Source organism: Zalophus californianus, chromosome 14 (genome assembly GCF_009762305.2).
Source record: "Zalophus californianus isolate mZalCal1 chromosome 14, mZalCal1.pri.v2, whole genome shotgun sequence".
Lineage (NCBI taxonomy): Eukaryota > Metazoa > Chordata > Mammalia > Carnivora > Otariidae > Zalophus > Zalophus californianus.
The window spans coordinates 6,470,150-6,486,385 of record NC_045608.1 but is presented as its reverse complement, the minus strand read 5'-3'; the positions used below and the strand labels follow the sequence as shown (position 1 = coordinate 6,486,385).

Here is a 16,236-nt window from a genome sequence, read left to right as displayed (position 1 = left end):
AGAGAGAGCGTGCGCAAGCACACGAGTGAGGGGTAGAGGGAGAGGGATAAGCAGACTCTCCGCGGAGCAGGGAGCCCAATGCAGGACCCGATCCCAGGACCCTGAGATCATGACCTGAGCCAAAAGCAGATGTGTAACCAACTGAGCCAGCTAGGCGCCCTCTTCCAAGCTACTAATGAAAAATATCTTAGGTTTATATACATAATATACACAAACAAAATCTAGGGATGCTTTCTTAGCCAACTGGGTACAAATTCTCTACTTGAACTTTTTTGCAGTGAGAAAGGGAGCAGGGGATACAGAGGAATATCGCTATCTTTCTCTAACTCCATTAGGCAAAACCCTTAATATTAAAAAAAAAACCTTGATATTTAATCATTCTCCTATTCTGAAACTATTACAGACTCAAAGAATTTCAGTCTTCAGGCAGAGAGCCCTTAAAAGGTTATATTATTCAATCTTCTCCTCCTCACCCTATAAGTAAGATTTATTCTTGAGAGGGAAAACATTTTCACTTTGAACATACTAAATACAATATAAATGCAAATACTGTTAGATGTAAGAGAACTGTGTTACAGTGTCTACAAAGGATTTCATAGACCTTAGGTGACATTTAACATGTAGCAATCCAACAAACCCAAAAGTTACCAAACCCAGAGTGACTCTATCTAAAAAAATGGGTGACAAAAAGGTTCCAAGGTTCCATTTCTATCATAAATACTTAGGAAAATACCACCTATTTCAAAATAGTACACCTATGAAAGCGTCTAGTAAGATAAATAAGAAACAAGGACAAGGTAGTAGAGAGAAACTAAGCCATCCTTGGCAGGAAGAGAATCCTGAGAAACAATAGCCAATCAGAAGAATGAAAGGATACAGTTCCCACTGAGAATACCAACACAGAAACCTATCAACCAGGACAAGGTTCCTCTTGTTGAGACCTAAAGCAGATCTTTACAGCTCCGGGCAGAGATACAAGGGATCCATCTGCAGCAGTGAAAGCACACCCAGAGGCTAGGGTAGACTATGAAGTCAAACAGAATATCTGGGTTCAAATACTGGCTACCTCATGCACCAGTAATAGAATATGGTCAAGTAATAACTTGTGTGACTCAGTTTCCTCATCTTCAAATGGGAATAATAATAGAACCTATCTTATAGAATTGCTGTTGAATAAATGTTATATTACTGGCTATTAACTATTATTTTGATATTAGTATCATGTCGAAAAATAGGTTTTCTCCTACATCACTGATACAACACTATTTCCCAGAATACCAACTCTGTTGGCAATCCACTCAATAATTAACTTCCAAATGAATTCTTTAAAATACACTAGTTCCTGGGCACCTGGGTGGCTCAGATGGTTAAGCGTCTGCCTTCGGCTTGGGTCATGATCCCAGGGTCCTGGGATTGAGCCCCATGTCTGGCTCCTGGCTCAGCGGGGAGCCTGCTTTTCCCTCTGCCTCTCCCCCTGCCCATGCTCTCTCTCTCTCTCTCTCTCTCTCTGTGTGTCTCAAATGAATAAATAAAATCTTAAAAAAATAAAATAAAATAAAATACACTAGTTCCTTTTTACCTGTGTCACGTATTCAATTTGTCCAGTTAATCAATTGGTGTGTCTAGAGAAAACTGGTAGACCTCTTTTTATGTGCAAAGATATCACTTAGCAAGTATCTTCGCCTAATAATAAACAGGACTTTTTCTCTTTATTTAACAGCACTAACTATGTCTGACTTTTAACTCAGCTTCAGCTTTGCTTTTACGCAGCCCAGAGGTGATGACTGACATTTAGTTTAAGAAGCTGGAAGGATAATGATCCTCTCAAAATTTTAGCTGATATAGTTCATGGACAAGGTATTTATTTAGTGTCTGAGTGCTGGTTCTTTAAGAACATCAGGAAGAAAAGAAGATAATATGAAGAAGTTCATTAACAAGGATTTTCATTACCTACAAGGGAAAAATCTGTAGTTTTTAACAGCTATTTTTCAAGCGAACACTTGCTCAGTAAAGTGTGCTTCTCCCTGCTCTCAGTGAGAAACTTTTTATAGGAAGAACGGATTCACAAAGTAACATGCAGGTAACAAAGTTTTAAACATGCTTTACCAAAAAAGCACAGAAAAGAAATGGGGGGGGGTGTGTGAAACAACTTTCTTGGTTACCACCGTCATCCAGATCCCTAGCCGTTTTGAGATTTACTATAGGATCGGATTTTTTCTCTTTTAACCCTCAAGATAACGCATGAGTAAATACTAAATGTTATCCTTCTGTCACAGATGAAAAACTGAGGCTTAGAGAAATGAATTGTAACAGGTAACAAAATAAGTGTGGAGCAGAATTAGATACCCAGGAGCTCTGATCCCATATGCCTCCAAGATTCTGTATTCTTAAGCCTATACCACATTTTTCAAACTGGTGGTCACACCACAGTGAGCTGTCAAGTCAAATTCAGTGTATCATGACCAGAATTCTTAAATATTTCAATACAGAACAAAAAACTAACACACAGCATGTAAAGAGAATAAACATTATTTCATGACGTGAGTTTTTGAGTTCTATGCGTGGATACGTAGTAGGTCACAATGTAAAACACATCTTAACCATACGATGCAGTAAAAAGGTTCTAAAATCATTGCTCTGTGCTATACACTGCTTTCCAAGAATTAAATAAACAAGTGAATTTGCTGGGTTTTGTACTGTATTTTATTCATAAAACCGGAGTTCCTGCTCTTCAAGAGCCTATCCTTTCCATCTACAGAAAATTTCAGTGGTATTCCAAGATTATCCTTAATATTTACCAAGTTCAACCATATTAAAGTATATGTCAGCATAAACAAAGACATTTGTAAACACTTTAAGATTACATCATTCTATTAATTAGCTATATAATGTGAAAACAATTCCTCTCAACAGAAAGTATGCTTTTAAAGGATTTTTTATTATTTTTTTTTTAAAGATTTTATATATTTGGCAGAGAGAGAGTGCACGAGCACACAAGCAGGGAAAATGGCATGGAGAGGGAGAGGGAGAAGCAGGCTCCCCACTGAGCAGGGAGCCCGACGTGGGACCCGATCCCAAGGCCCTGGGACCATGACCTGAGCCGAAGGCAGATGCTTAACCGACTGAGCCACCCAGGTGCCCCTAAAGATTTTTCATTTATTTGAGAGAGAGAGAGAGAGCGCGCGCAAGTGATAACACAAGAGCAGGGAGGAGAAGCAGACTCCCCGCTGAGCAGGGAGCCTGAAGTGGGGCTTGATCCCAGGACCCTGGGATCATGACCTGAGCCAAAGACAGACGCTTAATGGACTAAGCCACCCAGGCGCCTCCAGAAAGTATCTTTACATCAACTTTAGGCAAGCAAAGCATGGGAACTAAGAGACTCATGAAGTCAGGTTACTTGGTAAGACCAGACCTCAGATCTGAGTGTTCACCACCTTCACAGGAGGCAAGTCTCAAGTCAAAGCTCAATTTAGAAATTTTAAGAAACACCAAAATATATCTGTAGCTTTAATCTTTAAGATGAATCACTTAAAGGAATCTTTACACTTTATACATTTATATTGCATCATATTAAGCAGTACGTAATTTCAGCAAAGCCCTTAAGTAAAACTGCCTGACACTTAAGAGCATCCAATGAATGAATGAACGTAAGCCACCACTGTAAGCCACCAACTAAGCCCTCCTTTTTAATACTTACCCGGCAGCCAAAGTAAAACCTACTTAGAATTCTACAGACAAATTGTGTGAAATTAAGTTAGACTGGGAGATAAAAATGCAGAAACCAAAGGAAAAAAATAAAGATGTTCTTTCTGGTAAGATAAATTTTGGAAACAACTTTTTTAAACATGAAAATAAACTGTTCTCTTGCTTGCAAAATTACTGTCCCGCAAGGCACCAATAGTAAATTCTGCATTTTATCCTAGAAATTCTATACAAACTATCTTTTGGGCAACGATAATGGTTTTCCCAACAGCTTAAAGAAAAATCACTTCTGACTGCAGTAAATATACCGGAAAACATGGAATCTTTTCGCACTGTTAGCTGGTTTGTATCTACAAGTGTTAAGTTTATTTCCTCTAGGGCAACTCGGGGTTTGACAGCTTTCTGGACCCCCCTGGCCGACTCGGTAGAAGCCCTACTCCGCCTCTAAACGTGGTTGTCTGGAGAAAATAAAACATTTAACTCAACATAAACTGCTAATAATCAACTTTCAAAGGTCAAAGGGGACCCAGTTTTTAGCCTTCCCTCAGCAACACGTGTTTAGTACAAACTTCCGGGTGCGGTTACAATTGGCTGCGCAATTCAATGGATAAAAACGTTGCTTTATTTGACGCTCATTTTCTTGCCAGTTCTTTCCCCACGTTTCTCAACCAGCAACTCCCCAAAACAAAAGCTTCCTACAGTAAACGGAGCCCGAACATAAAAAGGGCTTCGCTGTGCGAGGATCAAGTTAGTGGTCCGCAAACATTAACCAAACAGCAGCACAAAGCCGGGGTGGAAAGGGGAGGAGCTGGATGCCAGGGTCAGGAAAGAAACAATCACAAGGGTTCAGGAACATCCAAATCTCCTCAGCGGTTAAACGGATCCCAAACCACTTATGGGAAACCACCAGCATACACTGGTTTGGGGAACTTCAGATGCTCGTTACACCAAACACCCTTAAAGTAAGCAAATCCCCAACGCCTTTCCCTACACAGATGCTTAGGGTCTAGAAGGCGAGGGAGCTCGAGACAAAATTAACGTAATCACCCGGTGAGGCTTGAAGGTGGCCCCCACGTGTCCCATGTACCGCCTCGACGCCCTGAGAGCAAGGTGATCAGAAAATTGCAGATGTGGGGTTCAGACTTACGGCGCCCCTACCTCGTCCCGCACTCGCCCCAAGCCGGGAGCAACCCTCGGGCATGAGGACTTTTGAAGGATTGCGGAGCTCACTTTCCTGCGGGTCCGGGACCTCACAGTCCCTGAGAGGAGCAGGGAAAGCAAGGAGGGCGACTCAAGTGGAGCCGGAGCCGGCGTCCGCAGATCCTGCCTCCCCGCCCAAACTGGGTGACTCTGGCCCGGGACAGCGGGGGCCCCCGGGGCCCGAGAGCCCCCACGCGCAGCGACCGCAGGGCCCGGCGCTGACGGGCGGAGGAAGCGAGCGCGGCGGGGCCGCCGCCGGGACCTTGCCCCCAAGAGCCCTGGGGCGCTCAGCTGAGGGGGCGGCGAGAGGCGAGGGAGGCCCCAAGCCGGGGTGAGGTGGCTGCCCCCCCCCCCCCAGCCCGGCCCCACACGGCCCCCTGAGGAGGGTGGGAGTGGGAGGCTGGCTGTCCGGGAGGGGGACTGTGGAAGCAGAAGAGGGCTAAGAGAAAGACTTACTTTCCCCGCGGGAACCGACGCCGGAACAGCTTCTCTCGGGCGGCGAGAGCTTGAAAAACTAGAGGCGACTGGAGCGGAGGCGGCGGTGGCGGCGGCAGCAGCGGCGTCCGGCTCTGCCTACCTCCCCGCCGCCATCTTGACGCCCCTCCCCCCAACCCCCCGCCCCGCCGGAGGGGAGGGGGTGGGGCGACGGATGAGGCGCCGCGCGCACGCAGCGCGCGCCGCGCGCCCCACGTGACTTCCTCCCTCCCCCCAACCCCGCTCCCCAGTGCCCCCCTCCGCCCCGCCTCCCTCCTAGGTGAAGGAAGATGATTTCCCCCCCCCATCTTGACCGCCCCCTGCCTTCGCTGCCAAGCACGGACTCCGCCGGCTCCAGCCGACCCGGTACCAGTGGTTGGATCCAAGAGAATTCCGGAACCCAAACGGTCCATTACCGCGGCTCCGGGGTGGGCGAGGGGTGAGGGGGCCGGGTTTCCGAGAAGGGGGAGGGGGGAAGGCGAAGGCCTCCTAGAAGAGTCACGTGTCTACTGCTTCCGCCGGCGCTCGAAAGACCTCGCGAGAATTCCGTTCCCCCTCCCTTTCTGCCCCGCGGGCTGTCGGGAGGAAGGTCTGAGCGCTGGGTTGCCACGAGGAGGTCAGCCGGTGGGCCGGGCGCATGCGTCCTACACCTGCTTACAAAGTCCGGCTAGGAGGGGCCCGAAGCTATTTTGATAGACCCTTTGGTGTGTGGCTTCGGCCCAGGAAGTTACCTAGTGGCGTCTCTGTTACTTTGGGAAGCTCGTCATTACACAAAAAAAATATTCGCGTGTTCATTGCTTGTTAGGCTCGCTCAAAGCACTTTATTCAGTATGAAACCGCAGTATAACTCGGAACCCCTCTTCTGGTCCACTGCCATTATCATACCCTAAGGGGTGTGAGCAGAGTCAGCTCCACTTTTTTTCTGAACAAACTATTGCTCTCAATTAATAATTGCTGCAGAGATCTGTCGCTACCATCTCTCGATTCCCTAATTTCTCCTCTTCCACTTCCTCCTCCTTTTTCTTCTTCTAATTATTATTATCAAATGACCTAACAGAATAAACAAATTAACTTCTTGGTAACCCTTTTGTAAAGTCATTCTGAATGCTGTTTGACTCCGTTGCTTAGGTAATAGGCACGCCTGGGTGATTCTTGCCCCCTACTGGTGGCGCATCCCACTGGCCTTGAGCTGAAAGAAACCCTTGGAGTTTAAGGTGTAAACTCTTCAAGAGAAAGAAGGAAAGGGGGGAGGAAAATAAAAAGTAGTCATGTTAAGATGATTATGAATCTTCCAATTCGGCGTCTGTATACATAAGTATGTATTATATATGTACATACATATAAATACATGCAGACTAATCACTTTACTTCCATTATCTCATTTCATCCTTACACATCAAAAAAAAACCTGGTAAAAGTAAAAATGATAAAGCTAGGTCCATAAGACCAATGCCCTCATCTGTCTTGTCCATTGCTAGCCACTAGACTAGTTTATGGTCTAGTGTCAGCAAGCAAGCTCTTACAAATCTGTCCATTATGGAAGAAGAAAGAACTAAGGGAAGGATGCAGGAAAAAAAATCTAAAACATTGTAGTTAATGCATCAGTGTCTTCCAAGCTTGGTTGGTACAGTTCAGTTTCCAAGGGACCCTCAAACTCTCTGGACACTAGGACTACATAAGTACTAGATTCTAACAGTGTAGGTCTGAGCTAGAAACTCCCACCCTTACAGGTACTTTCTGAGCATCCAGGCTAGATCCTTGCTGCCATCTCTGCATCATCTCCTTCTCTGGGACCCAAGTAAAAGGTGGTGTTTCAGGAGATACTTGCAATGTAACTGTGCTTACGCACACCAATGTCATGCATAGGGTTATTCCCTGCAGCATTATTTGTAGAACCAAAAGATGGGAAACAACCTAAATGTCTTTGAAGAAAGTTAACTAAATTGTGGTACTTTCCTACAGCGAAACAGTTGTTCAAGAGAGTGAAGCACTTCTGCCTCTGGAAATGTGTAGTAACATACTTTGCTTGTGTGTACACATGCAGCATCTCAAAATGACAGTGTGAGTAGCAGCTGTTACCAGTGGATGGGAATCAAGCTACTGAGGATCAGAAGCAGGAGGAAGACTTATTGGGTACATCCAGAACAGAGATGCTATTGGAAGCAGATGATTTGGGGGAAAAAAAAATTCCCTGTTAAGGCATGGTATTGACTGTTACAGCTGCACTTTGCACTCCAAAGAGCCCTTACTATGCACCAGGTACTACGTTAGAGATGAGGGGCACAGGGCGCCTGGGTGGCTCAGATGGTTAGGCGTCTGCCTTCGGCTCAGGTCATGGTCCCGGGGTCCTGGGATCGAGTCTCGCGTCGGGCTCCCTGCTCCTTGGGAGCCTGTTTCTCCCTCTGCGCCTCTCTCTCTCTCTCTCTCTCTGTCTTTCATGAATAAATAAATAAAATCTTTAAAAATAAAAAAAGAGATGAGTGGCACAAATTTAAGAAAACCAAATGAAGGGAGAAACAGGGATGGTCCCTGCCCATATGTCCTTACAGTCTAGTGGGCATCAATCCAAAAATTACACAGAATGTAAACTTGTAGGGGCGCCTGGGTGGCTCAGTCAGTTAAGCGTCTGCCTTCGGCTCAGGTCGTGATCCAGGGTCCTGGGATCGAGCCCGCATCGGGCTCCTTGCTCAGCAGGGAGCCTGCTTCTCCCTCTCCCTCTGCCCTTCCCCCTGCTTGTGTTCTCTCTCTCTCTCTCAAATAAGTAAAATCATTATTTTGTTTTAAGATTTTATTTATTTATTTGACAGAGGGAGACACAGTGGGAGAAGGACACTTCTCTCATCGCATCGGGCTCCCTGCTCAGCGGGGAGCCCGCTTCTCCCTCTCCCACTCCCCCGCCTTCTGTTCCCTCTCTCGGCGTGTCTCTTTCTGTCAAATAAATAAAATCTTAAAAATATAAATAAATAAATAAATGTAAACTTTTAAGTGTGACATTGCTGCAAAGAAGCTAACAGCCTTTTACAATGTAATTTGATGTCATCAGGGAAGTCAAAGAAGGTTTCCTTGAGGAAGTGATAACTGAGCAAAAAAGTAGGTATTATGTAGGCAAAGAGAAGAGGGAACTGCATTTCAGGAAGAGGAAACAGCATATGCAAATGTTCTGACACAGGTGGGAGCCAAGCAAGGAGGGACAGTAACAGGGCAAGGGCATCAGTTGTTAAGACATTGTCTCTCAGCTCCAAACCCAAGCTTCCACGGTCTGCAAAACTACATTTCTGCTTTCCCAGCTGTTTCAGTATTTGCTTCCGCAATAGGGAGTGCTGGAGGGAGACGACAAGGCTGGAGGAAGAACGAGTTTCTTGTGAATGTCATCCCAGCAGCACGTCTTCACCCTGGCAGCTGCATCTCCTCCCCATAGCAGCCGCTCTACTCACTTTTCCCCAAGCCTGCAGCACTAGCCTCATGAAACCCTCCTCTCAGACAGGAGGACCAGCAGGAACTTCCACAGGGTCACCCTGTAAGGTCAGAGACACTAGCACCAGCTGAGCACAGCCCCCTCCTTGGAGTTTAAGTTTCAACAACATGGGGCCCCTCTTTTAGGTTTCTCAGTGACTCCAACCCCTTCCTTTTGCCCCCTTAGGCTGAGTGGCGAGAGCTGCTTCCTGCAGTTGCTACCTCTGTGAGGCCTTAAAGTTCTCTTTTCACCCTTTCAAGTTATATAGTTAGCCAGTTTAGACCTAGTTAACAATTTTTTAAAAGATTTTATTTATTTATTTAGAGAGAGAGAAAGAGCGGGAAGGGGGCGGGCAAAGGGAGAGACAGAATCTCTAGCAGACTCCCCACGGGGCACAGAGCCCAACATGAGGCTCCATCTCATGACCCTGAGATCATGACCTGAGCCAAAATCAAGAGGCGGATGCTTAACACACTGAGCCACCCAGGCGCCCCCTTACATTAATTTATCTCTGTTCAAAACCTGGTGTGGTTTTTGCCTCCTGTGTGAACTTTGATTGACATAGCAAGTAACAAGGAATTATCAGCAGGATTACAAAAATAGATGAAGGCCATTCTCAAAAGAGCCTTCTGTAACTGAGTTTGGACTTTATTCTGTAGGCCACAGGGAACTCAGAAGCCTGCTATGCAGAGAACTGCTATGGTTGGAGGTGCATTCTAGAAGGATCACTCTGGAAGCAGTGTAACACATGGATCTAAGAACTGGACTGCAAGTATGAGGAACAGAGCGGTGGAGAGAAGAGAAGAACAGAAACTGAAATGGAGCAAAATTGTTGAGCAGGGGGTACCTGCGTGGCTCAGTCATTAAGCGTCTGCCTTCAGCTCAGGTCATGGTCCCGGGGTCCTGGGATCGAGCCCTGCATCGGGCTCCCTGCTCCGCGGGGAGCCTGCTTCTCCCTCTCCCACTCCCCCTGCTTGTGTTCCCTCTCTCGCTGTGTCTCTCTGTGTCAAATAAATAAAATCTTTAAAAAAAAATTGTTGAGCAAAGGAAGAGGGCCAGATTCAAGAAATATTTGGGAGGTAAAGCCAGCAACACATAGTGGCTGGTTGGATGGGGGTCGTGGGGAGGAAGGAGTCTAGAAAGAAGCCTCAGTTTCTCCCTTTGGTACCTAGGTAGATAATAGTGCCATAGCTGAAACTATGACTTCAGGAAGACAAACAGATGTGAAGAGAAAAACAATGAGTTTAGCTTTAGATACTGTGGAAAGTTTTGCTTATCTATTGCTATGTAATAAACAACCCCCAAACCTAATGACTTAACATAACAACCATTTTGTTATTTCTCATGATTCTGCAAGCTGGGCTGGGCTCAGCTGGACAGTTCTGCTGGTCTTGCTAATAATATTCACTTGTGTGACTATAACTAGGTGGGCTCAGCTAGGATGCTGGGACCGCTGTATTTCCCTCTCCATGTGGTCTGTGATAACTGAGCAGAGATTTGAAAAGTAGGTATTAGGTAGGCAAAGAGAAGAGGGAACTGCATTTCAGGAAGAGGAAACAGCATATGCAAATGTTCTGAAACAGGTGGGACAGTAACAGGGCAGTTGCCTCATGATTCTTACCTGGTGGCTCTGAGCTCCCAAGAACTCAAAAGCAGAAGCTTCTAGCCTCTCTTGAATTTTAGCCTTGAGACTGACACAGTGATGTTTCCACCACGTTCTGTCAATTAACAAGGCCACACAAGACTCAAGGAAAGACAACACAAGAGTATGGGGGTCGGGGGAGGCGCCTGGCTGGCTCAGGTCAGTAGAGCGTGCAACTCTTGATCTTGGGGTTGTGAGTTCAAGCCCCATGTTAGGTGTAGAGATTACATAAAAATAAAATGATCTTTAAGTTAAAAAAAAAGGGGGGGGGCGCCTGGGTGGCTCAGTTGGTTAAGTGTCTGACTCTTAATCTCAGCTCAGGTCTTGATCTCAGGGTCATAAGAGCTCAAGCCCCACGTTGGGCTCCACACTGAGCATGGAGCCTACTTAAAAAAAAAAAAAAAGTATGAATGGTGGGAGGAATTGTTCATTAGAGGCCATGAAAGTAAGTCTATCTTGAGGAATTTTAGGGGGCCAGTGGGACATCCAATTGGAGATGTCTAGCAAGCAGCTGGGAGTCTAAGCTTAAGGATCTAGACAGGGATTAAAACATGAGAGAGGGGGCACCTGGGTGGCTCAGTCGTTAAGCGTCTGCCTTCGGCTCAGATCATGATCCCAGGGTCCCAGGATCGAGCCCCACATTGGGCTCCCTGCTCTGTGGGAAGCCTGCTTCTCCCTCTCCCACCCCCCCCCCCCGCTTGTGTTCCCTCTCTTGCTGTCTCTCTCTGTCAAATAAATAAATAAAATCTTTAAAAAAGAAAACATGAGAAAGGATAAAACTAGAGAGAATACAGAGAGGAAGGGAACCAAGGGCAGAACCCTAAGGTTGTATATCTAGGAGGTGAGCACTCAGTGAGCCTGATGAAGGTCGGTCAGAGAAGTCAAAGCAGAACCAGGGAGAAATTACATCATGGATGCCAAGGAAACAGAGTTTCAAGGACTGAGTGGCCAGCAATATCGAATGTAGCTGACAGCACCAGAATATGACTAAAGCATCTATTGGATTTCTCACAATGGCAGACATCATAGTGGACAGAAGTTTTTTGTGTTTTTTTTTCTTTTTGAAGACTTTATTTTTTTTTAGTTTTATATTCAAAGCAAATTTAAGGGGAAGGTACAGACTTCCCATATACCCCCAACTCCCACACATGCACAGCCTCCCCAATTATCCATATCCCTTACTGGAGTGGTACATTTGTTACAGTTGTGCTAGACCTACCTTGATGTATCATTATCACCCAAAGTCCATAGTTTACCTTAAAGTTCACTCTCGGTGGTGTACATTGCCTGGGTTTGGACAAATGCATAATGACATGCATCTATCACTATCCTAAAAATCTGTGCTCTGGAACATGTTGTTTTTGACTACCCCAAATCCATCTCTCCTTCTTCAGATAGTGGCACGTTAATTTCATCTCTCTCTCTCTCTCAAAGTCCATGTGGTTTGGAAAGCACTAATCATCTCCCATACACATTCCCCCAGAGTGGAGTTTTTAATTCAAGTCTGGCCAGTTGGAATGCAGGATGCACATCCAGGCCCAATGGATAGAATTAGTGCCAAGCCAATGAGTTTCAGTTTCAGAACTTTACATTGAAAATATTAGGAAAAAGAGGTGCCTGGCTGGCTCAGTCGGTAGAGCATATGACTCTGGATCTTGGGGTCATGAGTTCAAGCCCCATGTTGGGCATAGAGCTTACTTTAAAAAAAAAAAGAACATTATAAAACATAAGACATCAACTGAAAGTAGTAGGAAAAGACAGTGCCTCACCACTGGTGTTGCTAAGAGCACTGGGAAATGGGGGCAGAGGCCATGTGGAATGGAAGACCATTCTGTGAGGCCAACCTAAAGAGTGGTAGGGCAAAGAAGTGGAAGGGAGGGAGAGGGAGAGGACTAAATCCAGATGACATTCTTGGACTCACTGGATCCCATCAGGCCTGAAGTTACCCCTACCTTTGAACTTTTCTGTTACAAGCAATAGTAGACTTGTTCATTTCCTTAAGCCAGGTTGAGCTGGGTTTCTTTATTTTTTTTTTAAGATTTTTATTTATCTATTTGAGAGAATGAGCAGGGAGGAAGGGCAGAGAGGGAGAGAGAGAAGCAGACTCCCTGCTGAGCAGGGACCCTGACATGAGGCTTGATCCCAGGATCCCAGGAGCCTGACCCAAGCCGAAGGCAGGACACTCAACTGACTGAGCCACCCAGGTGCCCCGAGCTGGGTTTCTTTAATTTTCAATCCGAAACAATCTTGACCAATACAGATACTAATTAAAAATGGAAAAGTTGAAAGGTTGAAACATATATTTAAACTAATTTTTTAAAGTTTTTTTTAATTTTATTTACTTTTGAGAGAGAGAGAGAGAGAGAATGACAGAATGAGAGGAGGGAGGGGCAGAGGGAGAAGCAGACTCCCCACTGAGCAGGGAGCCCGATGCGGGACTCGATCCCGGGACTCCAGGATCATGACCTGAGCCGAAGGCAGTCGCCCAACCAACTGAGCCACCCAGGCGCCCCTAAACTAATTTTTAAAAAGTCTTCACTGGCCTCATTATTAAAACTTTTTGGAGTACAGACTGATATGGACTCAAACTGTCCCAAGAGAGTATGGACATTTTTTTTTTAAGATTTTATTTATTTATTTGAGAGAGAGAATGAGATAGAGAGAGAGAGCATGAGAGGGGCAAGGGCGGGGAGCCCGATGCGGGACTCGATCCCAGGACTCCAGGGTCATGACCTGAGCCGAAGGCAGTTGCTTAACCAACTGAGCCACCCAGGCGCCCCGAGTATGGACATTTTTAATCCACATAGAGTTACCTCTGTAGGAAAGGAAAAACAGAATGGAAGAATGGTAGAGAGATAAAGGCAAAGACTTCAGGCACAGGTCCTTAGGCCCAAGTAACAAGGGTTGAGTTTTCTTGCCTTTAAACACATCAGGTATCCAAGAATCATTACCTGTTTCTTTTCTTTTTTTTTTTTTTTAAGATTTTATTTATTTATTTGACAGAGAAAGACACAGCGAGAGAGGGAACACAAGCAGGGGCAGTGGGAGAGGGAGAAACAGGCCTCCTGCCAAGCAGGGAGCCCAATGTGGGGCTCAATCCAGGACCCTGGGACCATGACCCGAGCCGAAGGCAGACGCCTAACGACTGAGTCACCCAGGCGCCCCATTACCTGTTTCTTAATATGGATTTTCAGAACGTTCTGACAACTCTTCACACACAAAAAGTGTTTATTATCATTATTTGTTTGGATCATTGCTATCACCCGGCTCTACCTTCTCTTAAGGTATTATAGTAGCATATGCACAGAATAGTGCTGGAGCAGGGGAATGATATTTAGGAGGAGAAGAGGTTTCTGTTTAAATTTTTCACTCTGTGTGTGTATTAACTTCAAATAATACTTTTTATTTTTTTTAAGATTTTATTTATTTAGGGGCGCCTGGGTGGCTCAGTTGGTTGGGCGACTACCTTCGGCTCAGGTCATGATCCTGGAGTCCCGGGATTGAGTCCCGCATCGGGCTCCCGGCTCCTCCCTCTGACCCTCCCCCCTCTCATGCTCTATCTCATTCTCTCTCAAATAAATAAATAAAATCTTTATTAAAAACAAGATTTTACTTATTAGAGAGCAAGAGCATGTAGGAGTGGGGAGGAGGGGCAGAGGGAGAGAATGAAGCAGACTCCCCACTGAGCAGGGAGCCCCATGTGGGGCTTGATCCAGGATCCCAGGATCATGACCTGAGTCAAAGGCAGACACTTAACCGACTGAGCCACCCAGCACCCCGTTTTCTATGTTTTTATAATGGATGCCCTGCTATTCGTTTTTGTAAATTTCCCTTAAAAACGTCACATTTAAGATATCTAAATTATTAAACACAGGCACACTAATGTCACGGGCTGAATTGTGTCCCCCATGAATTCATATGTCAGAGTTCCAACCCCCAGTACCTCAGAATGTGACCTTGGAGACAGGGTCTTTTCAGATCAAGTTAAAATGAAATCATTAGTGACCCCTAATCCAACATGACTGTATCCTTATAGAAGGGGAATTTGGAGACATGTAGGGACAGGGGGAATGCCATGCGGAGATGAAGACAGAGGTCAGGGTGATGCTTCTACAAACCAAGGAACGCCTGAGTTTGTCAGCATACCACCAGAAACTAGGGGAGAGTCATGGAACAGACTCTTCCCGACAGCCCTCCAAGGGAGCCAGCCCTGCCAATACTAGAACGTGAGGCTATTACGTTTTTGTTGTTTAAGCCACTCAGTTTGTGTGCTGTATTACAGCAGCCCTGGCAAACTAATCCAACTATTATGTACACCTCTCTGAAAGAAAATGATGTCTAGTCACCCCTTCAAATTCACAAATTAAAGGTCTATCCAAAAAAACAAAATAAAAGCCCACACAGAAAAAAATTTAAAAATCACATTGTAAATTTAGAGTTTGATCTGTGCTCTTAAACCACCTTTAAGCTGACTTTTCAAACAAACACCCTTACGGGCCAATATATACATTCTCCATTTGCTTTTTTAAGAAAATGATAACCTTTAATTCCCAATCAACTGAAGAACTAGTTTATAATACCTTTACTTAAAAGGAGATACGGGAGGGACGCCTGGGTGGCTTTTTCAGTTAAGCAGTTAAGCACCTGACTCTTGATCTCAGCTCAGGTCTACATCTCAGGGTCGTGAGTTCAAGCCCCCCGTTGGGCTCCAACGCTGGCTGAGGAGCCTACTTAAAAAAATGGGGGGGTGCCTGGGTGGCTCAGTCAGTTAAGCGTCTCCCTTTGGCTCAGGTCATGATCCCAGGGTCCAGGGGGTCTGCTTCTCCCTCGCCCTCTGCCCCTCCTCCCTTCTTGTGTGCTCTCTCTCTCAAATAAATAAATAAAATCTTTTTTTATAAAAGGATGTGGGATGGATAGAAGACACACCCATTTAACAGATGAGTAAAAAGACTCAAGCAAAGAAGCCATTGGCTCTATTTCGTCTGATACCAAATTTTATGCTATAGACATCATTTTTTGTGTATTCCTTCCATGCTCAGTAACAAGGAGCTTGACCACAGAATCCTCTCTTGAAATGCTACTTGGTAGACAAGTTTTGGCTTCCTCTGAGAACACCGAGAAAAGAATGGAGTTAGAGAAGAAAGTGTTAATAGCCCAAATTACAGCAATTCCCTAAGATGCAATTTTATAACTTTATTTTAGTCACTGCTAAATGGCTACCATTTCCAACTCCTACATCTCCATATGCTTTATATTCATTCTCTCATTTAATCCTAACAATAAGCCTCTGAGGTAAAGAGTATTGTTTTACTGTCACTTGCTTGAGTTCTAAATGTATTACATATATTGTATATATATTACACGTTAATGCATGCATATGTATATATACAGAGGGGAAATTTTATTCTGCGCGTGTATCCATCCATCCATACTTACATATATATTTATATGCATATATAAATACACACACAGACATATAAAAGAATACATATGTGTGTTTATATATTACACGTATTCACGGAAGAATAGATTGGATTTAGTAGATTGCGGTGGCCACCAGCTGAGGAACTTTAGGATACACATGCCCCATTTGATAGAACCTTACAAGAACTGATGCTAACATGAAATATTTAACAATAGCAGAAGCCTGGAGCAAATATGAATGCAAAAATAACACTGGAGTAAGGAAAGTAATCTTAGCACTGGTGTGATTTCACCCACATGATGTAACCATCTTAGGAAAGTGGGGATCATTAAGCAAACA

General features: G+C 45.0%; 1 protein-coding gene, 1 long non-coding RNA gene and 1 other non-coding gene across 6 annotated transcripts in view; 2 read left to right on the top strand and 1 right to left on the bottom strand.

Moving 5' to 3' along the window:
• The window catches only part of SBNO1 (strawberry notch homolog 1), a 57,729-nt gene extending 52,140 nt beyond the window's left edge, over positions 1 to 5,589 (bottom strand). For all 3 annotated transcript variants that reach the window (XM_027575425.2, XM_027575427.2, XM_027575426.2), the window contains exon 1: positions 5,359 to 5,589. The gene's annotated coding sequence lies outside the window, so the exon portion shown is untranslated. The remainder of the gene's footprint in view (positions 1 to 5,358) is intronic.
• Positions 5,590 to 5,594: 5 nt separating this feature from the next.
• LOC118356247 lies at positions 5,595 to 9,798 on the top strand. 2 transcript variants are annotated; one of them, XR_004819569.1, is made up of 3 exons: positions 5,595 to 5,804; positions 7,339 to 7,437; positions 9,490 to 9,798. It is a non-coding gene; the product is annotated as an uncharacterized LOC118356247 (long non-coding RNA). The 2 variants fall into 2 exon arrangements; XR_004819568.1 differs by having other exon boundaries at positions 5,598 to 5,783.
• A 2,289-nt stretch (positions 9,799 to 12,087) lies between these two features.
• On the top strand, positions 12,088 to 12,160 carry TRNAQ-CUG. Its single transcript has one exon. It is a non-coding gene; the product is annotated as a tRNA-Gln (tRNA).
• Positions 12,161 to 16,236: the final 4,076 nt, after the last annotated feature.